At 41.4% G+C, this 25,000-nt stretch overlaps 1 protein-coding gene across 9 annotated transcripts in view; it reads right to left on the reverse strand.

The window, feature by feature from the left end:
• Positions 1-25,000, reverse strand: part of LOC147026140 (bifunctional heparan sulfate N-deacetylase/N-sulfotransferase 2-like) — a 555,697-nt gene that overhangs the window by 461,716 nt on the left and 68,981 nt on the right. The gene's annotated exons all lie outside the window — the stretch shown is intronic.

A 25,000-nucleotide genomic window follows, 5' to 3' on the forward strand; every position in this document is an offset into this window, starting at 1 on the left:
TATCGAAAACACCATCAGCGCGCACACGGAAAACCTTTACGTGATCAACGACGCGTCTGCTCGAGCATGCTGCACCACGTGACGAGCCGTGACGCGGCGAGTGAAATATTTTTATACAATCTTAAAACTTCTCCAAAACATCCGATTTTTATCAGAATTTTGACAACCGAGTGTTAAGCGTCCTAAGCGATCGCAAAAACCGAAGACAAAATTAAAATTGAAGTTAAAACGAACTCGTAACGTCGATCGAAGCAAAAATACTCCATTTCTCCACATGAATTTACGGAATTGTGTTTGACCTCACTGTGACCTTGACCTTTGACCGATTTTGACCAAAATCTAATCAGCGCTAGCCACCACCCTCCTGAATCACGTGGTGTAACTTGACATTGGTAGCTTCTTCCGTTCTCGAGTTATCGTGCCTACAAACAAACACAAACACACAAACACACACACAAATTAACACACTCACTGAGGCCTCTCACCATGTTTACCTTTTTGTTCAGACTCTTGGAACACCAGTGAACAGCTCGCTTGTTTTTTTTTTCTCACGTCAGACATCACATGTAAGCACCTCCACTCCATTCCAATTGAAGCGCCTCCATTCCAAGTTCCACAAAGACCAGCTCTGGGTCAAGCTAAGCACAAGAATGTTAAAAGGAGGATTTTATCTTCTTTTTTTTCGTTTTCCCTTTCTCAGTATTTGAGTGCGTATGAGGAGGTGCCTCGACTTTAGGAAGTCATGGCGTTTCTCGTGTGTACACGTGGGTTGGGCTAAAGTACACTGCACAAGAGAAAAAAAAGAAGAAAGAGCATTGATTACAATTATCCACGGATGAACGCACACATTATAAAGAGGGTGAAATGATAGTAAAGTGGAGATTCCAATCCAAGACGTCGAAAGAAAAGGAGAGGAAGATGAGGAGGTGAAAGAACTAACTTGGCACGTGATCCTGGCCATTGCTAACTGGTCCCATACGGTGCGAGACGTGACTGGATTTGATCGACATGTAATTACGAAATGAACATCCATTAGTTATAACCCTTCCATCCCTTGGGCCTATAGGTGATCTCCATATTACAGAATGCATATTGTTACGGTTGTGGAGGTTAGATGGAATCATTCAATCTGGAATATAGCATTGTGTAGAGTTGCTTAGTCCGTGGACGTGTAGGAGGCATCTCGATGTAACTAAGTAGGGAACCGGTGAGCTTTAGTGTTACATGTCAACACACGAGTGGGTGGTGTCATGTAAATTAGCTAGGGTTTAAGAATAAGCTTCCTCAGTATGTGATCACCTCTCTGTGAGTTTTCCCTAAGTTTTTATATTTCAAGATCGGAAATAAAGTCCTGAAAGCAAATGTGCTGAGCAGGTAGGAAGCCCCCCTCTCTTCTCGGGTTTCATGTGAGCAGGCCATGCCCCGGAGGCGGAGGATTGTTAGGCAGGATGTCTGAAGAGGAAGAGGGCGTGTGGGAGGCTTCCGACTGCATAGGATGAGAGATCGGCACAACGCACGCACAAAGCAGAGGTAGAGTCAGAGGCAGGAGCGGAGGGTGAGCGCATGCTGAGGAGGACGACACGACCCTTGTATTTATGTTGAGGTGATTTGGCTTGCATGGTGAAGCAAGACGCTGGCCTTTGGCTCTTGGTTGCATTGGTGAAGACGATCGGCACACGAAGACGTTGCACTGGGTATCTGAGCCCTGTGTGTGGAGTTCCGCTTGCGGATTGTCTTGCGTGCGTTTGTCCTGCTACGAGAGAAGCACCATTTTGCACGCATCTGCACGCGCGAATTGAAGCGCCTCCCTTCCAAGTTCCACAAAGACCACCTCTGGGCCAAGCTCAGTGCAAGAACAGTTAAAACGAGGGATTTTTCTTTTTTCTTTTCCCTTTCTCTGTATTTGAGTCCGTGTGGGGACGCACCTCGACTTTAGGATTTATTCATTTCATATTATTATCATTACCTTTTGAATTATTGTCCTTTGTAAACATTTGTTTTATTTTCATTAAATGTGTTCCTTTTAAGAGGCTGTATCCATGTATTTGTAGTGGGGTTCGAGTATAAACCCCCTGTGCATCCGTTTCATTTCCCGTGCTCCTCCGTCCTTCCGCCATTGGGCCCCTTGCCCTTCGAGCACGTGTTAAAATATCAGAGGATCAACGAGTCCGCCTCGTATTAATAAGGAACCGCTCGGCCATCCGGGTCACCACAAATTGGGTCGGGGGGGGGGGGTTATCCTGGGCTGGCCACCCAGCTCATTATACACCTCATTATACAAGATAAGAGATAAGAGATGTACGCAGCAGGCAGCCCCATAATTACTAACACCGTCATACGGATTTATTTATTTACTGTGCGGGGAGGTGGTTAGTCATCAGGAAAATTGTTAAACCGGAAGGGGAAGGAGTTTGTAAACATGGACATGATACTGACACATAGCACGGAGTTTAAAATGTAAAACATGGTGATGAAAGTTGCTTCGTGTGCTCTCATGATCCATTAATTGTATTATAATTTATAGAAAACATTAATTATTATATAAAACACAAATGGATTCGGATCTTCACCAAAATTTAAACAATTCCTCCTCGTGGCACTTCCAACTTGCCCACCAAGAGTCGTATGAATCCATCCCTAACTTTTTGAGATATTGTGCTATATATCGTTTTTGGCCCTCTCTCTCTCAACGGTGAAGATTCTCTTTAAAAATCCTCGTGGTCGGATCCAGATCCGGATCTTCCCCAAAATCTAATCAGTGCGTTCTTGTCACACACTGAACCTGTCCACAAAATTTCATCCGGATCCATCCACAACTTTTTGAGATATCCTGCACACAAACAAACAAACAAGCTGGAACTATAACTACTCTGATCTGATAACTACTCGGTATCCATTTGAATGAAAAGTACCGAAAATGCGGTTTGAAATCGGAAATCCCCAAAGTTCGAGGGGGTGCTGTGGGTGAACAAAGAACTAAATCGAAAATCCGGCTCGATGGGTTTGTGTACAATGTATTCCAGACGATTAGTGTGAATTTTCATGACCATCCGACCATAACCCTAGGAGGAGTAACATTTGGCGCGAAGGCACCTCCAGCTCTCGCATATTATCGATTTTTGCACTAATTGACCATTGACTCCTGACCTAAGCGAAATCGGTCAATATATCCTGAGGCAAAGTTGTAGTACTCATTGAGTACCATGAACCTGCAAAGTTTCATTCGTATCGATGCACTCACCTGGTCTCGAGGGGCCTTCATTTTTCACCAATTTTCACGCATACCCAAATTGTGGGGGACACTGCGGGTAAATTATTCCATTTATCACAAAAAACGGAATATATTTTATGGAGCATCACCTGTAGATCATTTGCGCCAAATTTCATAACCCTACGTGGGATAATGGCTTTCTGAATTGATTTCGCGTGAACGGTACCGATTTTGAAGGTTTTTCGGTTGTTGCTAGAGAACCAAAGCGTCCCTAGCAACCATCACAATTTCCAAATCACTAAGTCATAAGATGTACCTACCACCCGAGTTTGGTCAAAATCGGCCCACGTTTACTACCAATTATGCCGATGACAAACGAACAAACATCCAAACAAACAGACAGAATTACTGACAATAAGGGTCACCTATTTCGGCGACCCAACAAACAGACAGAAAGGGGTGAAAATATAATCTCCTTCACCTTCGGCGGTGGAGGTAATATTAGAATGGAAGGACGTTATTTAGAAACAACAACGGGTTTCCATTCTATCCTCCAGACCATCAAAGTTTTCTAAGCTTGCCATGATATATTATCATTTGATTTATTGTCAAGATTCTTTTCTGCACCGGTTTTTAAACATTAACAAATGTCAGGATCGATGATGTATGATAATGAACAAGCAAAACCAATATGCACACACCAGATATATTATCTAAACCTACGTCTTTCAACTGGAAATGATGGAAGTGATGAACACAGACTTTCTTCTTTTTTTTTTAAAGTGACTGTCACGATGGCAAAGATTGATGAGGACAAAAGGGCAGCAAAGGTTGAGGATCCCCAGGTTGATAAATGAGCAAACAGTGAGTTATCGAATCGACGGGTTAACTTTAACATCACAACTTCGAAAAGAGAGATTGTGCCTAATCCTTTACGGGTCTGCAAATGCCACAAAGGTTTAAGTTTGACTCCAAATAAGGTTAGAGGCTCAAGAACATGAGACTACACTCACTCATCTTTTATCCCATTCATTTCAAACAAGGAACCTCACCTGCTGGTTTCCAAGCTTGGAACAATGGAGCATACTAATGCCGTGAGAGAGAGAGATGGTCACACATCAACTCTCAAAGGTATTCTTAGTTCCACAACTTCAGCATAAACAAAAATACTGCCAATGAAACACCATCACAGGTACGGTGGTATCAAAAGAACGTTATAAAATGTGGAAGGTCAGGGCAGCAAAAGGGGCAAGGAGAGATTTCATGAAATAATTCGGGATGTCAGAGTAAATTACATCCATTGAAATGGTGGCCAGTAAACAATGTCTCGACTCTCAAAAGCAATTTGATAGCTTGGCATATCCAGAAAGCTGTCAAAAGTAGTAGATTACGGAGAGGAGAGAACGACAGAAAACAACAGCTGGCTGTGAAGTAAATTTTGATGATGTGGTGATTTCAACTGGTGAAAGGCATGGTGGAGATAAATTATCAGGAACATTCTCACCATATACAGGCCATGCTATGTGATGCATACCGAATTACCATTATCAAGTGACATTTTGAGACAACACCATAACTGAGTAGGCAGCACGTGCTTTTGCCTCCGAGTGTCTGGGACTAGAATTATTGTCCTGTCGGATTGTAACTGAGCATACTAGCCAATTCTGGTGAAGTGATAGCAAGGAGAAATTATCCCCAGGTGGATACAATCTCCAAAAGTAACCCCTGCTCTTTTAGCCAATTACAGTAGGCTACTGTGCAAAAGTTTCGGTTTAATCGATGATATTCGTACTTTTGGGTGAATTCATCAAATTAACAGTGATAAGTCACATATGTTTATTCTTGTCAACTAACAGCCTTTATAATTGTGCTAGAAACAAAATACTTAATTAAATAACAAGAACATTATTATTTTATAATGTCAGTCAATACTTTGTGTACACATCCTTTGTCTTATTGAGTGCCATCACTCTTTTACCCGTGCTTCCTGTATATGATCGAAGCACTCTTCCAGGAATATTGTGCCAAATAGTTTCAAGCCCAAACAATTTGGGTTTGGGCTAGGCCAGTGTAGATGGACATTGGTATTCCATCCATTTTGGACCATACTGTGTGCAGAGCTCTACGTTTCATTATCTGTTTGTATATCAACACCTTTTCAATCGGTCGTTGTTTCCCCCATCCGGATCGGAATTCTGAGCTCCACAGCCGAACTGCAATTATTTCCTCATCTTAAAAATGTTGATTTGTTCATTTGCAATCAAGAGGGCACCTGACTTATGATGGGGACTTCATTCTTTACAAAAAAGTGTTGTGTGCTATAACAACAAAATTTTTTTAAAAATGACTCCCTGGGCCTCTTTCCAGGAGTGAAAGTTAAAATTACTCCACGAGATGGCACACAGAGGAGAATGATCCTGAAGCCTCTGTGCCGGTGCCACGCTCACAAGGCTCCAAATGGTCAATGGGAAGCCATTATGGTCCATGCTGCCCCCAAAGTGTCTCGGATAAATGCAGGCAGCTAAATGATGCAAGAAGATGAAGAGTAAAAAAATTTAAAAAACGACTCGAGACTTTTAGACTGTGATTTGCAATCTCTCGGCAATGCTTATTCCACGAACATCAGGCTGGTTATTGCGTTGTGAAATAAAATGGTTCCGCAAATGGGATGAGCAGAACGTATTGCCGCACATGTAATAGATAATGTTCCCATTACCATTTGGCTGCAGCCATAGCAAGAACCGATTTCGTTTTGTTGAGACACAATACCTATCCTTTTTTGAATGCAATTCGATGCATGGTTTGTCTCTGAGAGCCCTACACTTAAAATATTTTTTTTGTTGTTTATTTTTTATCTTATTTTATGCCAAGGTCAATTTGTGCAATATTAACTTTCATGCGGTTCAAGCAACAAATACGGGAAGTTTCTTTGTTGCTTTTCGATTCGGTCCGGTCTTAAAACTTTAATATTATGCGCAATGTCACAAAATAAAGGGTTAAATCTAGTTGTTTGCATTTTACACGACCAATGCTTAATTAAACGTCTTCCGTAATTAGCCAATTATTTTATGCAATTAATGCTCGTTTGTGGTTGATTAAGTGTGACCAATTTAAATGAATCCCACCTGGCGATGAGCAGGGAATCACAACAGAGTGCGAAGAGATGATCTGTGTGTTTGGACAGGAATGATCGAGAAGCATCACATCATAGGGTCTTCAATGTATGCGCAGGAGTATTCTTTATCGTTCTCAAAGGTGACTTTTGACGAAATATAATAAATCCACCATGGATAGCTTTGTTTTAGGTAAAACTGTTATGTAGAAGTGTTTTATTCTATAAAGCACCAGAAGGTCACTCTTCAACGGCACGACGTTGCCAGATATGCCTCCACCCACTTTATCGCCTCATTATACATACTTGTACCAGCCTGGTGTTGGCTTCGCGGTTAGGGTGGTGGCTTGAGATCCTAGGGTCCTGAGTTCGAGCCCTGTGGGCCACTGAATTAACACCAGGGAGTTGACTCGGCCTGTCATCCTTCCGAGGTCGGCGAAATGAGCACCGGCGTACTGGTAATAGGAGCACTGCATCAGCGGCATAGCTGTGCCCCTTACCAATGATGCAACCAGCAGCCCAAAAGGCAACACACCATGGGAACATACTTGTACCAAGTTTAATTTAAATCCCTGAACCCAGATTCAAAATATTAAATAATTCTGGCTGCAAGACCATGTGCCCAATCAGGTTGAAATTTAAAATATATATTGATCCCCCCCCCCGTCACTACTACATTATAATTGTGACGTTTCATGTCGATTGATGAAGCGGTTCAAGAGAAAGAATTATTTTTAAAGATTTTCGTTTAATTCAATATGGCTGCCAGACCATGTGATCTATTAATTATTTGTGAACACCCTGGTATCCCCAAGGCTTGAGGAACATGTGGGTGAAGTTTCCCCTCAATCTGTTGTGAAGCTGTTTTAGAGAAGAAGATTTTTGAAGTTTTATGGTTCAAAAAAGTCATAGCTGCCAAACCATGCAACCTCTGACATCACAGTTGGAGAAGTTTTTGTTCCTCATGGATAGGCGATCATACCTGTAAAGTTTCACCTCGATCTGTTCAGACGTTTTGGAGAATAATTTTGAAGGTTATTACGTTAAATACAATATGGCTGCCAAACCATGTGACCGATGACATCATCAATTTTTCCTCAATTACAATTTAGCCCTCGGTGACCCTCAAAATTTTTCATACTGATGATGTCATAACGAAGCCACCAATGACATCATCAAAAAAAAACACCCTTGTTTCCCATTGAGAGTACTTCACACGTGCCAAGTTGCATTTTTTTTCCCATGGAGCGGTTTCGGAAATAAAGAGGTCCAAAGTTTTTCATCTTTTCCAACATGGCTGCCACACTACATGATGTATGACATCATAATTATCATTAAAACATTCTACATGAGTAGTCGCACCTATGGTGAAAAATTTGTGTCAATCGTATAAGCGGTTGCGGAGAAAATTTGCATGGATGTACGCATGTACTGAAGTGTTACGTACATATTACATTATTACGTACGTACGGATGAACAACCTGAAAACATAATTCCTCCAGCGACTTTGTCAGCGGATGCATAAAAATGAATAAAATTAGACAGTGCTTGAGACTGATGTCTTTGTGCACTACAAATCTTTCCAGATTGTTTCTGGCTGACAACTCTGACAATAGAGGTCTTCCTTGATGGACCGTTCAGCAGTAATGACTATTTTGATGATTTGAACTTTAAGTTGAAGCCATTCAGGCAAAAGTTATAATATTTAAATTCTCCCCTTTCCTGCCAACCCCACCCCGACTCTCCTCTCCCTCTACCCCCACCTCCCACACCCTACCCTCCACCATCCCCCCCCTCTTCCCAGCCATCAGACCTGATATCACTGACAACCCCCACTCCAAATCAAAATGTCTTTCCTATACATTGACCATGCAGAAACAAAAGAGGCACAAATTTCGCCTCCATTATACATGTTGTGGAGTAAATCGGCCAAACAATTTTGTCTCGCCTTCAAAGGAATACTCACCGATCAACGTCAAATATCCTCATCGAGTGTTCCTGACACTTGCAGATAAAAACACCCAACAGAAATAACAAAGCTCAAAATACTTTTTGGATTAGCTTCATTATGTTATTTTCTTTTCTCCATTCCAGGATAATCTAATCCCTCCAGGAATGAGCAGCGTCAATGCTGCGCCATTGTGCCATTCACAGTCTTCATCTTGGTGCTGCTTGCAGTACTTTTTTTTAACTGAGATATTAGTTCATCTTCGAGCACAATGAAGGTGAGTTACAACAGAACAATAGACGAAATTAACAAGATGCTGATTGAGGTATGCTTACAGCCAATGAGAACCAAGGAGAAGCTGATGTTTCAGGCATTAACACTTAGTTTTTTTTTATTTTATAATTTTTAAAGCCCACTGCCAAATTCAGCTTCATTTCAGTTTTTGAAGCTTTCCCTACAAATGCTTTATTTAGCACAACCTGGATTTAGATATAACACAATTTTGCTTCCAACTCCCAAGTTAATAAAAATATATATACCCTGAGTTGTTCCTTTCTCCGACGAAGGGATAATGCCTACTACGTCAGTTTCTCCTTGCTTCCCACAGCGGTTAGCAAACTTCAATCAATGTCCTGTTGATTTGATCCATTGAGTTACAGCAGGCTTTGGCCAGCGATTCACCCAGCAAGGAAATAGGAGCTTGTTCGGGGTACCGGCAGATTGCGACAACATTATCGAAGGATTCCATGCAATCTTTACTATTCACGTACTACCGAGAGAGAGAAACAGATGGCATAACATATCCTCCACGATTTAATATAATACCTTCACTTTCCTCCTCAGTTTTGTGTTAGCTTTCCTGGATTGAAATCCCATTATTGTGCAAGACATTCACTTGACGGACTCACTTTAAGTGAATAAATCACAGTTTCCACCTGCAGCTTGCAAATAAAATGACCCAAAGTGTGTACGTGCGTGGGTTTTTTTTCTTTTTTACTATAGCGAAGAACTTTGGGATCATGACCCTTTTGACAAACACCAATGTTTGCACAAGTTGGGTTAACCAGAGCTATTGTTTTTCTTCATGGACACTGCAATTATCTTGACTCTGAATTGCACAGGTATACCTACGTTCCGGCATCCTGAGTCCAAAGGCCAATTCGATTAATTGAAGAATTTCTATCAAAGGTAGTCTCCTGTAATTCACTGATACCCATCAACCATCTGTCACCATAAATATGGCTTGAAGAATAAATGAATTTAAAAGGAACAAATGCATCGATCACCATGTGTTTGGATTCATCTCGCGTTTCAGAACGCGTTCAAATGAGCATCTCAGGCATGCACGCGCTGTTTCCATTTTTTCTTTCTGCATACATCTGTTCTTCAGAGCAATTACATTGATTCATGAAAACAGGAACAGATCATATACCTGTCTGCTGCCTAAAGGAAGAGCTTCAGGAACTTGTAACCGAGTGACTGATATTTTTTCCTCCTGCCTGGATCATCAGCTGGCCTCCGTTCCTTATAGACGTTCTCACTATTTTCGGATACACGGATACACAAGGACACACACTTAATGGCTGCATGCCTGGAAAACACTAAGTGATGTCAGGTCTGATCCCTTGAATTTCTCACCGATGCATTCGAACAAACTTCAAATATGCTGATAATTATTTGATTAATTCCACGTAAATAAGTAATCACTTTTCTGAAAGGTACCGAGGTGAGTGGGTTGAAACTCCTGAAGATGTAATGATCCATTCAGGTTTAAGACTGTGTGCGTGTGTCTTGATAATGAGTGAGTAATATTAACTTGAAATGTGTACAATTCAATTAAATATCTTTTCTGGTGAAGGATCTTGTGATTTCCAAATCATACAATTTACAAACGATGATTGGGTACCATGATTGCCACCAAGCTGCTAGGGAGATCTCGTGCAGCGTCAGTAGGTGTTGCGCCTCATCGTGGACCGTCAATCAGACAGAAAGTTAAAGCTGGTTAGCCGGCTGTCCCATATGTGTTTAGCTTGTGGATGTTTCCCATTGTATGTTTTGAAAAGAGTACAACACTGTGCGCAAGAGTCCTGAACAAATTATTAACTAATTTGGTTATCCACATGATGAGAAATGCGTGCCGTAGGTAAGTTGGGGTGTATGTTTTGACGCAGGAATGTCAAATTTGCAATCGTCTGTGCCATAATTACCCGTCTACAACTAAAACCACCAACACCACCACCACCACTACAAAAGTGACATTTAATTCCACCTTCTCGTGGGATTGGCATTGGGGTGGAGAGTTTGGTAGAATTATTATATCAATACGTTGGTAAAGCCCAATGTTCGACTAGGACCGATTTGAGCAGGAATTAGGAATCTACTTATGATGCCTAAAATATACTTGCCTACTCTCTGTGAAAGGCACTGCGAGATATTTAACGTTCACCAACTAATGGGAGCAGAAAGGGCATCCAACGTACATTAATCCGAGGGACGGCACACCTTGTGCTACAACACCCTGCTCACGAAGCACCAATCCATTTATATTCAGGTCGAGAAATCAAACAGTAGATGAGACAGCTCAAAGGGAAGTGTGCTACCTATGCACCATCCTGACATGCTTTAATTACTTATGATACCTTAAAAAAGTAACGACACCTGGGTTACGTAACAGATATCAAATAAAAATGGCTTTTACAATGTATTTCACGAGATTTCACACACAGCCAATAAAAATGGGCGTCCTAACCCAATTATGAATACGGGTAAGTGGACATGTAGCAAGCAAGACAGTTTTTGTGGAACAACGAATGTGGTTTTAGGAAACTTACAGATAAGGAGATAGCAGCTGTGATGAGTGAAGCAATAATAGTGCAGTATGGAAATCACAAGCAATGTTCCAAAGAATAGACAGCTCTTTTTAATGGGTAGTCGATCCAGTCAAAAAGAAAAAAAAAATTTTTTTTTTTTTTAATTTTGAAATTTGTTCTACCCTTAATATCAGTTTTTCCGTCGATATGTTTGTCTGTCTGTCTGTCTGTCTGTCTGTCCCTCTGTTCGGTCCAGTGCTCCGTTAATACAATGGCGATTTCGATGAAACTTGGTTGGTAGGTTCATACCATGACCTAGTTGTGTGTAAATGAGAACCGTTGCTATGGACCCCTCCGTTGCCTAGCAACGGCCGAAAAACCTCGAAATGTGGGGGTATTTTAATGAAAAAACAATCTGCAGCATTAACCCTTGAAGCTAGAATCATGAATTTTCTTGTGTTTAATCCTCAGGTCATTCCCCATCGAACAGGTCCATCGCGTCAGGTTCTATTGGGTTGGCGACTACCCATGTCCGCCTTACGGCTTGTTGTCTAAAGTGTGCAAGAACACACCAGAAATAGGACCTTAGAACGTAGCTGTAAGGAGGAGCAACAAAATCAGAGTTTGAAGGAAAGCGTTCGATTATTATTTATTTATTTATTTATTTATTAGCATACAAAGTCAAGGCTCATGGAAGAGCGAGAATGTTGAACAGATCAGGATGCAACAGAACAAAAGGAACAGTAGAGAGTGGGGGTGGGGGGTAGCGGAACACTAATAGCAGGGTTGAGGGACAAAATAGAGGAAGACTTGGACAAACAATGGGTGTGGGGAAGAATGAGGGGCAGGAAAGGATGCATGGGGTGGACAAGATGGATAACGAGCAACCTCTCAGGAAGGAAATATTGGAAATTTGGTTGGAGTTGAGTGTAGCGGTGCAAACTGGGGTAAAAATATACAATGATTTTGGATAAGCAATGATCTGAGATGGTGTTGAACAGCTGTCTTGAACATCTGTAGAGAAAAATGAGATTGAAGAGAACGTGGAAGTTGGTTCTACTGGTGGGGAATTTTTTCAAATAGTAATTAGTTATGGTGCTGTATAACAAGTAGAAGTGAGGATGGTAAGTTGAAGATGGTGGAGAAAAAGGGTCAAAGACAAAAAAAAAGAAAAGAGCTTGCAGGCACTCAAGATTGTAGAGATTTGATCTCGACTTTCCGGTTTTGCGAGGCATAAAGTAGAGTCTTAAATAGGAAAGTAGGAATGTGCAATTTCAAGGGAATAGGCAGGAACAAGGTCAGGTTCAGGGCCAGGAAGAGATTGCTTTATCGGGGGGGGGGGGTGAGACCAAGCACTGTTTGGTGAATATCTTTGTTGGAAGGGCAAGAGGATCGAGGAAGGCATGTCTCGAAGAACCCAAGATGTTAAGCCTAGAAACGGTGGATAACATAGTGCAAAAAGGGTGCTGAAGGGGAATTGTTAATTGTTATTCTTTCTGTGGGCAAACGATCAGAGAAAATTAATTTGTTTTTGGAAAAAGATGAATAAGAGGCTAAAACTGATAGATGGGACTAACGTTGAACACGGAGTTGTGATTTTGCAATTTGTGCTACAAAATGAGAATTGGGGAAGATTGCACCGGCAGGGTGACCGGCATCGATCTTCACCTGAGACGGCGGTGGATTAAAAGAGGTGTTTGGATTTATTTTGGTTTTTTTTTCCATGCAAGATGTATGGGGTCGGCAAAGTGTTTTTGAAAAGATGGGAGATGCCCGGATAGAGACAGGAACGAGTAGATTAGCAGGTATAAATTAAATAAGAAAGTTGATTTTATTTATAGGAAGGGGAATAGTAAAGAGACTTGACAGAGAGGAAGTTGTCGAAACAGAAAGGTCATTATTTTAGCGAATGCACATTTCACTGGGATTCATTTGTGAAGTGAGCCTATGAATCAATTAACTACTGAGCCATGGCTAAGCCACTTCTCAAATGCAGTGCCCCTGCTCATTAACGCAGGAATCTGGAGTTTGTCAAGATGCCCAACGCCAATTGCCTACTCCCTTTCTTTTACAGTGATCGAATGCACCTGGAGGAGCTTGTACATAAATCACATACAGGACAAGGATGTTGGTGAAGAACAGTATACTTTACTGCACAAATTATACCGACATTAGTCCACAACGGCCAAATCAATATCCGTAGTACATGGCATTTTCACTTGGGATGACAGCATGATGAGCAAATGAGGTTTTGATGGGAAGCTTAAACCTGAGAACATTACAACAAATGCTTTTCCTCATTTAATAACTTTGATAATCCTTTCAAGGTGACTTCAAATAAAATTTCGTTATGCATACACGTGGCACACAGCATCCATATCCGAAATTTATGTGGAGCGGTAGGATTTATGCCCCCCGTGTGAAGGACTCCGAGACACAATGCTCTCTGCTTGCACTTCATCAGAGTGGCCGTTACAGTCGTTTTCATTCCGATGGGGGAAACAATTCCAGGAGCACACACTCACAGGCAAGCACACCACCTACGCACTTATCTTTATGTCTTAAATAAAGATGATAATGGGAATTTTATACGCATTAAATAGCATGGCTTGTATATAATGAGAATAAATATTCCATTTGTATTTGTAATTAAACACGAGAAGAGAATGGTATACTTTACATTAATTACGAGGATATTAGTAGGCAAGGAAATTACAAGGACACCAGATTTCAAAGTTGGCCTTGTCGACTGTGCATCCTCCATCATACGATGTCCTTCCTTGGCACTCCTAAACTCCTATCCATCTACAAGGCCTTAATCTGCAGCTTCATGGAGTACTGCTCTCTCCCCTCTGGGTTTGTGCCCCTGCCGCACACCTTTAGAAGTTTGATGCCATGGAAACCAAGGCCTTCAAGACCATTGCAATCTCCTGCAATTTAACCGAGTCGGTGGGCCTATCACTTTCCCATCGCCGACAGGTTGGTGGACTGACATCTACCACCTCTTTTCTAGTCTTGCACCCTTTCCTCTTTCATGCTTAGTTTCCTCTCCCGACCCAGGTATCTGCGGGTTGCACACGGTCCACCATCAATCGTGAAACTCCCCAAATGCAGAATCATTGCTCACCTCCACTCATTTGTTTCTCTTTTTTTCCCGCAACTATGGAATAAACTTCCACATTCTTTTCAATCTCATTCTTCCCTCCAGGTCTTCAAGACAGCTGTTCATCACCATCTCAGATCATGTCCCCCATCTAAAACCATGATTTTTTCCACCCTGTTAACCTCATCCCCACGCCACCCCAAGGTCCCTCTCTTTCCAAATTCCTAGTTTTTTCCTTCCTGAAAGTTTGTCCAGAATGTTCATCCTCCACTACCCTTCATTCCTCCACACATCCCTTATTTGTCCAAGTCTCGCTCTATTTTGTCTTTCAACAATGCCGTGGTGTGGCCCCTCTCCCCCTCTCTTTCTCTTTGCACTGTTCATGTTGCTCTGTTGCGTCCTGATCCATTCAGTGTTCTCAGCTCTTCCACGAGTCTTGACTTTGTACACAAAAAAATTGACAAATAAATGGATCTTTTATATCAATTTGGCACTAGCAGATGGGATAACCATATTAATGTCCATCTGAGAGACCACACTCATTGATACAGCACCATTTCACCTACCAACAGCAAATACGTCGTCGGGTCAAGAATCAAACCTGGACGAGAAAGGTCAAAGTTAAGTGTGTTGCCTCTGCATCATCTTGTCAGACAAAAGAAAGGTAAAACAAGTTACGGTACATTCAAAGTACACCGCCCCATGCCAAATAAATAAATAACAAATAATCCAGCACGCAACATTGCAAGGGCACCTTCGGAGGCCGGCGATTCCGCTTTGCAGCACATGGAGTCCGAATTGGGAGGGAGCGCTGTACAATAATTGATTGATTAATTGATTAATTGCATAATTAAAATAAATAAATAATAATCGTAAAAAATAATTAATTTCATAATCAATTGGTTAAGAGCATACCGAAACGACCACTGTTTCATCTGAATCTAACTTTTTGAAAATTAAGTAATTAATCGAAAAAAATTACATAATTAATTGATAAAACAATAAATCAAAAATAGTCTTTTATAGCCAAATCACTTGATCACCGTCATGTCCAAATATCAGCTTCCAAGCTCAAAAGGTGCCTGAGATATTGCCAGGCTAAGAAGGAAAATAAGTAATTAATAAATCGCTAATAATTGAGTAATTCGTCAATTAATTGATTTATCAAAAAATAAAAAAACATTCTGTTATTTTCCAAAGCACATCTTCACTTTTGCTCCCAAATTTGAGCCTCCTATCTCAAAGGAAGACTGAGATATCACTTGGACAAACAAACAAACACAAAAACAAGCCAGTAGGCGGCGATGGGTCGCCGTGCATGGAAACGATAAGATATAGAGCAAAATGGATGTCATATAGCGGATAGGGAATCACCTTAAGATTATGCATATCAAACCTCATCCAGTTCCATCTACTGATAACTACTCGGTATCAATTTGAATGAAAAGTACCAAAAATGCGGTTTGATATCGGAAATCCCCAAAGTTCAAGGGGTGCTGTGGGTGAACAAAGATCTAAATCGAAAATCCGGCTCAATCGTTTGTGCACAATGTATTCCAGACAATTAGTGTGAATTTTCATGACCATCCGACCATAACCCTAGGAGGAGTAACATTTTGCGCGAAGGCACCTCCAGCTCTCGCATATTATCGATTTTTGCACTAATTGACCTTTGACCCCTGACTTAAGCGAAATCTGTCAATATGTCCTGAGGAAAAGTTGTAGTACTCATTGAGTACCATGAACCTGCAAAGTTTCATTCGTATCGATGCACTCACCTGGTCGCTAGGGGGCCTTCAATTTTCGCCAATTTTCGCGCATACACGAATTGTAGGGGCCGCTGCGGGTAAAGTATTCCATACATCACAAAAAACGGAATATATTTGATAGAGCATCACCTGTAGATCATTCGTGCCAAATTTCATAACCCTACGTGGGATAATGGCTTTCGGAATTGATTTCGCGTGAACGGTACCGATTTTGAAGGTTTTTCGGTTGTTGCTAGGGAACCAAAGCGTCCCTAGCAACCATCACAATTTCCAAAGCAGTAGTTCATAAGATGTACCTACCACCCGAGTTTGGTCAAAATCGGCCCACGTTTACCAGCAATTATGCTGATGACAAACGAACAAACATCCAAACAAACAGACAGAATTACTGACAATAAGGGTCACCGATTTCGGCGACCCAATAGACATGATCAAACCTTTTTGACTTGCACTCTTCTGGATAAAACCACAAGCAGATGAAGAAGAAGCACCAAGCTCTCATTTATAAAGTTAAAATGTAATGTCCTCAACATTAATTGGTTGAAAGAAAGAAAGGATGGGATTACCTGATTGGTGGAACCACAAAGCATCATGAATATTGATTAGGCGGAGATGAATCACCAAAGCACCAGTGGAAACGTAATGCTAATTAGCTGAGGGCAAGTAGGGGGGATGGGGGGGGGTGGTTTTCATGATGACTCAACATTGACTGTGGTACAGTTGTCACACAGTCAAGCCACCAAAGTCAAAATAGGCATAAAGTTTGGACAAATTATTTCTGTCGACAAAGAATGGCATTGGTTGACCTGATGAATGTGGCCTCCATTGTATGAAGGTGAGCTAAACCGCGTCCTCCAATCAGGATTTTAAACGAGCCGATACGATATTGCTCTGCACACTGAGGATCATCCAGTAAATGGTGACCAATTGCAGATGCACAGGGAATATTTGTCGTACGATGTACATTCTTTCAAGCCCGAGTTGGTTGTCTCTGTTTGGGTGACTGACCCCGTATGATCCCCAAAGGGACGTGTTCTTCAATACGATCCTTCAATCTCAAAGATGTGCGGCCCACATACCTAACGTCACACTGGCACTGAAATTCGTAAATAATCATAATTTTATGACAGGCGGGCAGAACATATTTTTGGACTGACGGAAGCAATCGGCGGGTGGTGAAAATGCCTGTGTGATGCGAGGTGTGTGGGCCACACATATTTGAGATTGAAGGATCATATTGAACAACATGTCCCTTTGGGGATCAGACGGGGTCAGTCAACCGAACAGAGACAACCAACTCGGGCTTATAAGAATGTACACAGTACGACAACTATTACCTGTGCCTCTGCAATTGGTCACAATTTACTGGATAATCCTCAATGTGCAAAACAATATCGTATTGGCTGGTTTAAAACCCTGAGTGGAGGATGTAGTTTAGCTCACCTTCGTGCAATGGAGGACACATTCATCACGTCAATCAATCCTATTCTTTGTCGACAAAAATAATTTGTCTGAACTTTCGATCTATTTTGTTTATGATTGCTTGATTGTGTGACAACTGCACCACAGTCAACATTGAGTCATCATTAAAACCACCCCCCTAACGCCCCCCCCCCCAAACTAGCCCTCAGCTAATTAGCATTACGTTTCACCAGTACGTTAGTGATTCATCTATTTATGCCAATTTATTTATGATGGTTAATTTCCACCAACTCATTTTTCATGATGCTCTATGTTTCCACCAATCCGTAATCGCGTCCTTTCTTTCTCTCAACCAATCAACATTGAGGACATTACATTGTAACTTTATAAATGAGAGCTTGGTGCTTCTTTTTTATCTGCTCGTGGTTTTATCCTGAGGAGTGCAAGTCGAAAAGCTTTGATAATGTCTATTTTATTGAAATTCAGATTTAAACAAACAAATGAAAAATCATTCGCGGAGTGACACTTGGCGAAACGGAATGGCGCTCCGTAGAGAACATACCTCCACCAGGCTGAACAGTTTAAAATGTGTATGCCACTGATAGGTCGGATCTGAATTAGGTCCTTAACCAAAATTGAATGGGCAGGTTCTTGTCACACAACCAACTCTTCTGTTTCGTTTTGTCCCAAGTCGTCCACAACTTTTAGAGATATCATGATATACATAGTTTTTGGCCTCATCGCTCAACGGTGAAGAAACACTTAAAAAATTCTCGAATCTGCATCCAGATGCGGATCTTCACCAAAATGGAAACAATTAGTCCTTGTCAAACACCCAACCTGGGCACAAAGTTTCATCCGAATCCGTCTGCAATTTTTTGAGATATCATGCAATATCATTTTCGCCCCATATCTCAATGGTGAAGAAACAGTTAAAAATTAAATAATGCTCGTATCCAGATCTGGATTCGGATCTTCTCCAAAATTGAATCAATTCTTCCGAGTGATGCTCCCAACCCGTCCACCAAGTTTCCTGTGAATCCATCCATAACCTTTTGAGATATTGTGCTCTATGTAGTTTTTGGCCCAATCTCTCAAATAAATTGTCAGATCCGGATGCGGAATCGGATCTTCACCATAATTAAGCATTGTTGTCCTTGGCAACCAAACCCAAATTTTTTTTTCACGATTGCTTGAAAACTGTGGCCAAAAATCGTGTGACAAACAGACAGACAGGTAGACAGACTGAGAGACAAACAGGCAGACAGGTAGACAGGCAGACAGACAAAAAGACAGGCAAATGCTACAGACCAACATACTTGGCAAAAAGAAATTTTCACCAAGTAACAAACGGAGTAAAAACTGAGTACTCCATTCATTTGGCACCTGGCGATGACGTCATGCATCGCCTGGGTATGGAAATGGGAAGGAACGGTGTACATCAGAAGTATTCTTTTACATGAATGGCGGGAAAAAGTTTCAATTACAAGGTCGAGGAAATAGAGCCAACGGTAAGTAAGCACTGACCATGTCACGATGTTTGTTTGTTGAAGCCAGTCAGCAGTGCTCGGAACAAGATGCTGATGAAACACTATGTTTAATATTTTTCAAAACACAAGCACATATAATTAGGAAAGGAAACGTTTTTTTAAAAACCTTGGTGTTTCTTGGCCATTTGTGAGGATTTGGTAACTACATTTCATTTTGAACAACTCGCATAGCTGGCAGATCAAAATGGAGACTGTTCGGGAAAACTTGTTTGATGGTATATCCATTAGAGGAAAAGTGTGGAGCGATGCAAGCTACTAAACAGACAGAGGAAGGCAAATTTGAGAGGAGTATAGCAGAGAAAAGGAAAGTAACTCCAGCAGACTTGTGGTGGCCTAATGGTTAGATTGTCTACTATGAGTCTGGATTGTCCACTCTGAGTCTGGGAGGTCGGTGGTTTGAACCCTGACCAAGTGATAGCAAAAAAAGTACATGCTGCCGTCTTGCTTGACGCTCAGCATTGAAAAAGGATAGAGCTTGGACAAAACCATCGGTTGGGCAATCATTGCAAAGGCTTTATTGGCCTACTGGCCTCCTCCTGCGTTGAAGTTGCTTGTAAGGAATTACAAGAGTGAGAGGACATGCACTGTATTAACAAAAATATTGGAACAGCACACCCAAATTTGAACAGAACCATCTCAATCACTGTGTGCATATTTATTTCACAGCACAAAATTGCCCTTCTCAACACTTTGGGTGATGCAGTGCTTTGGAATATCAGTTATCATGGACATCGTGAAGATTGAGATTGTAAATGGCAGAAATATAGTAGCTTTGATGCTGGGTAGTGATACTTGGTTATTGTGTTGTAATTGCTAGACAGGTGGAAGAGAAGGACAAGAAGATGAGAGGCAAGAAAGAAAAGTAGGAATGAAGGACAGAGGTTTTTATTGATACTCACGAAAGCGGACAAACATAGCAGGCTGAGTGTGTATGATGCTACAGATACTAAAGTATTGCAAGGATAATATTGTTATGTGGAAAGGGGGAGGGGGGCATCCCTAGAATGTGGTGAGACTAATTGGTTCCATGTGCTTGAGTAGCTCAGATTTACACTTCGAACAGGGATCTGTCAGAGGTAATTTGTATGGTAAACTTTAGAACAGAATAGGGTAAGGTTGTGCTGTGTAAAACCTCCTGTACAGGCAAGGCCAGGTGGAGGACTCGTGAGCACCAAAGCACCATGAAGGCACTTGCTTTAAATGGACATAATCATGGGCCATTTGCCCAAAGGACTGCACCCTGGCAGCATAGCAAGCTGAAGATGGTCCTGGATGAGGGCGGAACACTTTTACGAGGGCCGCACTGCACAGTAGGATTAGTGGGGCAACTTAGCTAAATATAGCATAACAAATGTGCATTTTGTGAGGAAAGCAACAAATTTGGCACACGAGTAGCCTATCATATTATGAACAGATTTGGATATTGGGCCATCTCAAATTCAGCCATTGATGGCTGTGACAGCCATTTTCCACTGCCATCAAAAATTTTGAGATGGCCCAATATCCAAATCTGTTCATAATATGATAGGCTACTAGTGTGCCAAATTTAGTGCTTTCCTCACAAAATGCACAATTGTTCTGCTAAGTTGCCCCACTAGATGGCCAAAAAGACAGTGCCACCCACTGCCAATGTACAGCCAGTGATGGGACCAAAGGACTGTCCTATGGGGTTAAAAGCCTTGCCTGCATGTGTGAGAGTGAGTTGGGGATCGGGTTGCTTCTTCACATATGATATCTATCTATCTATCTATCTATCTCTCTCTCTCTCTCTCTCTCTCTCTCTCTCTCTCTCTCTCTCTCTCTCTCTCTCTCTCTCTCTCTCTCTCTCTCTCTCTCTCTCTCTCTATTGTCTCTTCCCACAAAGGACCAGTTCAATGACAGTGAACGCCATCTCCTTATCACCATTCTCCAACCCCGTTCCGCCCCTCCGGCCCTGTACCACATCAACCTTGTGCCTATCCAAGTCCCAGCTTGCCTCTGTTCTGATTTGAGTCTCGTAATTTAACACCTCCGTGGGGTTTATTTATTTTCCTGTAATGTGTACATGTGCTCCCGATGTATTTGTCTTTTGACCACCTAGTTCATTCCTTTTATGTATTAGTCTTTCACCTATCCTTATCTTCTGGATTCTTCATAATAAAAATATTATTTGTAAAAAAATTTTTCCCACCTATCGCCTTCACGAAACTTTTCCCTCAAAAAACCTTTCCCAGACTAACTGCCAAATTCGGTTTATTTATTGAATGATCCTTAGGGAATCCTAACTCGTTAATTGAATGCAGCTTGAATTATTAAAAGAACGCAGTGTGAATTCAGAGACCTTTTGGTGATTCTCAGGGGCCTTAGACCTCCAGCTCAGAGAGTCTGCCTCTGACTTAGAGCAGGGTTGATATTTCACTCAATTTGTGGAACTGCCTAAAATTGTAGTGCATTACTAAAATTGATACCGGGTCATGGTCCAAACATCATAGAGCATGTTGATGTGGCAGAGCATTGATGATCTAACAGGCCTACGAGAGCCATTAATACATTTTACTGAGATTGGATTATTAGGTCAGCAAGTTCACCCACAGGAAGACAGATTCCACAGCAATTTATCCCCATTAAAAAAAAACCAAAGGCAGGAATATGAAGAAGCTGACAAAAATTATCAACATCAGGAAGGGTATTGAGGACAATTGCAAAGCAATTTAGTTACTATGACTACTACTCCTACGACTACTCCTACTACAACTACGATACTGGCCCCAATTAATCTCACCTTCTTGCAGGGTCAGCCAAGGGGCATGTTTGGCTGGAATAAAGTGAAATTACACTTTCCCTAAAATGCTTGAGGCAAGCACTCATCCGTCATCCGTCATCCCCCATCCCCAACCACATTGTTTTCTGACTACCCCAATTAACCCTACCTAATCAACCCTCCAACTTACAGGTTACTGGTTTTTGCCTCTCTCCATCCCCTTTTCCCTCCTCTGCTTCCTCCCATCACTGTTCATTCCATTGCTTGAGGTCACAAAAAATGTTTTTCATGAGCCGGTTGAACGGGTATGATCCTCAAATGGAGCTGATGTGCAGTATATTGTTGAATTTGGTCAGCGTGCCTGCAGTAACTTACCTACTATTCGTGAAAGGCACTGGAGAATATTTAACATCCACGAGCTATGATGCTAGCAGATGGGACATCCGGTTAAACGTCTATTCGAGGGACGACACACCTTGCAATGCAACACCGTGACTGCAAAGCACCTATCTGACAGTTTGTAGTCATGTTGGGAATAAAACTGACTAAGCTCAGAGATAAGTGCACAAAACCTGCACCGTCCCGCCACATCGTCAGGGAGGAGACGACAATATTGTGAGGACGGTTGATCAGTTTTAAGATAAATTCCACAAATATTTAGAGGTAGCAATGATGAATGCAGGCAGGTGGCTTAGGAAAGTGAGTGGGTAGGAGTGCGAGTGCGTTGGGCTTTGTGTGTACCTTGCTCCTGTATTTATCCTTGACCCTTCCAACATTGATCCTCTCTCGACAATTTTATCCTATTTGTTCCATGTCGAACACTCTCCCTCCTTCCCCTCTTCCTTTTGCATAGAAACGCTCTAATGCTGTCAGGCCGTTTACTGTGATGGTTGGTTCTAATGTTTCGTTCGTGGTGCAATTGAAATGCACGTTTCACATTGTGTCGGAGGATAGCACAGCACAGTCTAGACTTCTTTCCCCTGGAATATCTTTGCACAAATCATGAGAAAAACTGGAAGCAAATGTGGCAAAGCAAACACCAACCTATTTCTGCCTATATTTATTCTAATGTCAAAGTGGGAACATGCGAGACGACTTAAAAAGTGGCTTGCAGATGACATTTTGAAAAGATCCGTACTAAGTAATGCATCATTTGCTTCATCAGTGGAAGTTGCTCTCAAACAAAGCATCACCTGCTTTTGTGAAAATGATTTATCATGATGGCACAGAGTTGCGAGGAGAAACCGAGAAAGACGGTAGGGAGGCAGATCGAGGCTAGAACACACATAATGAGCCGTACGAGTGTCACAACCCCATACACCTCCAGTTTTCTCCCTCTCCAATTATTTATGCAGGCATCATAACAGCTGTACCACTTTTATATGTTGGTCATTCTCATAATACTGTAGGCAATTTGGTGGAAAAAAATTTCTTCCTCATTGCTGCCTTCATATCAACTGGTAGGATCAGGAAATATCAGAGGAAGCTGACACACGTCTGAGATTTCTGCACTGACGTTTATTCTTCCAACTTCATCATCGTGCTTCATGAGCATAAGCATCAATAATCTGCAATTAATGTACTCAAATCTAGGTATGTATGATCATCCAAAAATCCGCCTTTAAAATCAAGACCAAGTCTTCCATGGTACCCAAATATCACAGAAAATGACACAAACACCCAAGCAAACAAATCTGTGTGATGCCACAGATTCAATCTCAGTGGGGGTTGTGGAAAGGTGCGATATATTCAAACAAAATAATATTTAAATGAAAGGTATATTTTTAAATTATTACCTCTGCCACTGTAGGTGGAAGGAGGTTATGTTTTCATCCCTGTCTGTTTGTTTGTTTGTTTGTGTGCAGGATATCTCAAAAGGTTGTGCATGGATTCAGATGAAATTTGGTGGGTAGGTTGGGTGTGTGACAAAGATGAACTGAATACATTTTGGTGAAGATCTGGATTCAGATCAAGAAATGAGAATTTTTTTTTAATTTCAAGCGATTCTTAATAATTGAAAGGAAGGGCCAAAACAGGATATATAGCCTGATATTTCAAAAAGTTGTTGATGGATTGGGACAAAACTTGGTGGACACGTTGGGGGATGTGACAAGGATAAATTGATTCGATTTTGGTGAAGGATAAGAAAATACTTGATTTCTAAAGTGATTCTTCACCATTGCGAGATTGGGCCAAAAACGATATAGTACTGTATAGCATGATATTTCAAAAATGTCATGGGCCTGATATGTTCTCATTGATTAGGCGTTGCGTGGCAGAGGTATGCGCTCTACCGAGTGCCGTTCTCGTTCGTTTGTCTGTTTGTGTGCAGGATATCTCATAAAGTTGTGCATGGATTCGGACGAAACTTGGTAGACATGTTGGGTGTGTGGCAAGGACGAAATGATTCAATTTCGGTGAATATCGGAATCCGGATCTGATAAAGTTTTTAAGTGATTCTTCACCATTTAGAGACGGGGCTAAAATCGATATTGCATGATATTTCAAAATGTTGTTGATGGATTCAGACGAAACTTAGTGGACATGTTGGGTGTGTGGTAAGGACGAATTGATTTGATTTTGGTGAAAATCCGAATCGGATACGAGAATTATTTAATTTTTAAAATGATTCTTCACCATAAAGAGATGGAGCTAAAAACAACATACGTATAGCCTGATATTTCAAGTATTTATTGGGCCTGATATTTTCTATTGGATCAGGCATTGCGTGGCAGAGGTGTGCACTCTACTGAGTACCCTTCTACTTATTACTGGAACTAGATTTTTAGGGGGTGGTGATGAAGTCTCACAGACATCACAATCACTACACATGGATAGTATCTTCTATCCATGTGCAAGCTACCGCCAAATCCTGTCATTATCCCTGTATGCTTCTATTTCAAATGCTTCTAGGTACCTATCCATTTCAAATTAATGTAAATCTCTGTATCTTTCTGCTGCCATTACCTTATGAGGGAGACCATTCCATGCATGATCGACTCTGATTAAATGTTCTATTAAACCCTCAGGGTATGGTCCTTGGTCCTATCAGTGTCCATTTTGCTGAAAAACTCTTCTGCACTTGTTTTATCGATATCCCTCTTTTTCCAAAACATCTTTATCAGATCCCCCCATAATCACTTCCTTCATAATGTATAAAGTACTGCCTGTCTCCTTCAGCGGACACTCATAGCTTAGTCTCGCGAACCTCAGAACTTATCGAGCCTTGCTATGCTGAGGGCGCTCTCGAAGACAGCTATGTTCTTCCTCAGATGTGGTAACCAAAACTGAACTCAAAATTTGAGATGAGACATTCCTGTACAGTGTTAACACTC

This window comes from Eptatretus burgeri, chromosome 5 (assembly GCF_056783735.1).
Source record: "Eptatretus burgeri isolate ZD-2024b chromosome 5, Ebu_testis_v1, whole genome shotgun sequence".
Taxonomy (NCBI): Eukaryota; Metazoa; Chordata; class Myxini; order Myxiniformes; family Myxinidae; genus Eptatretus; species Eptatretus burgeri.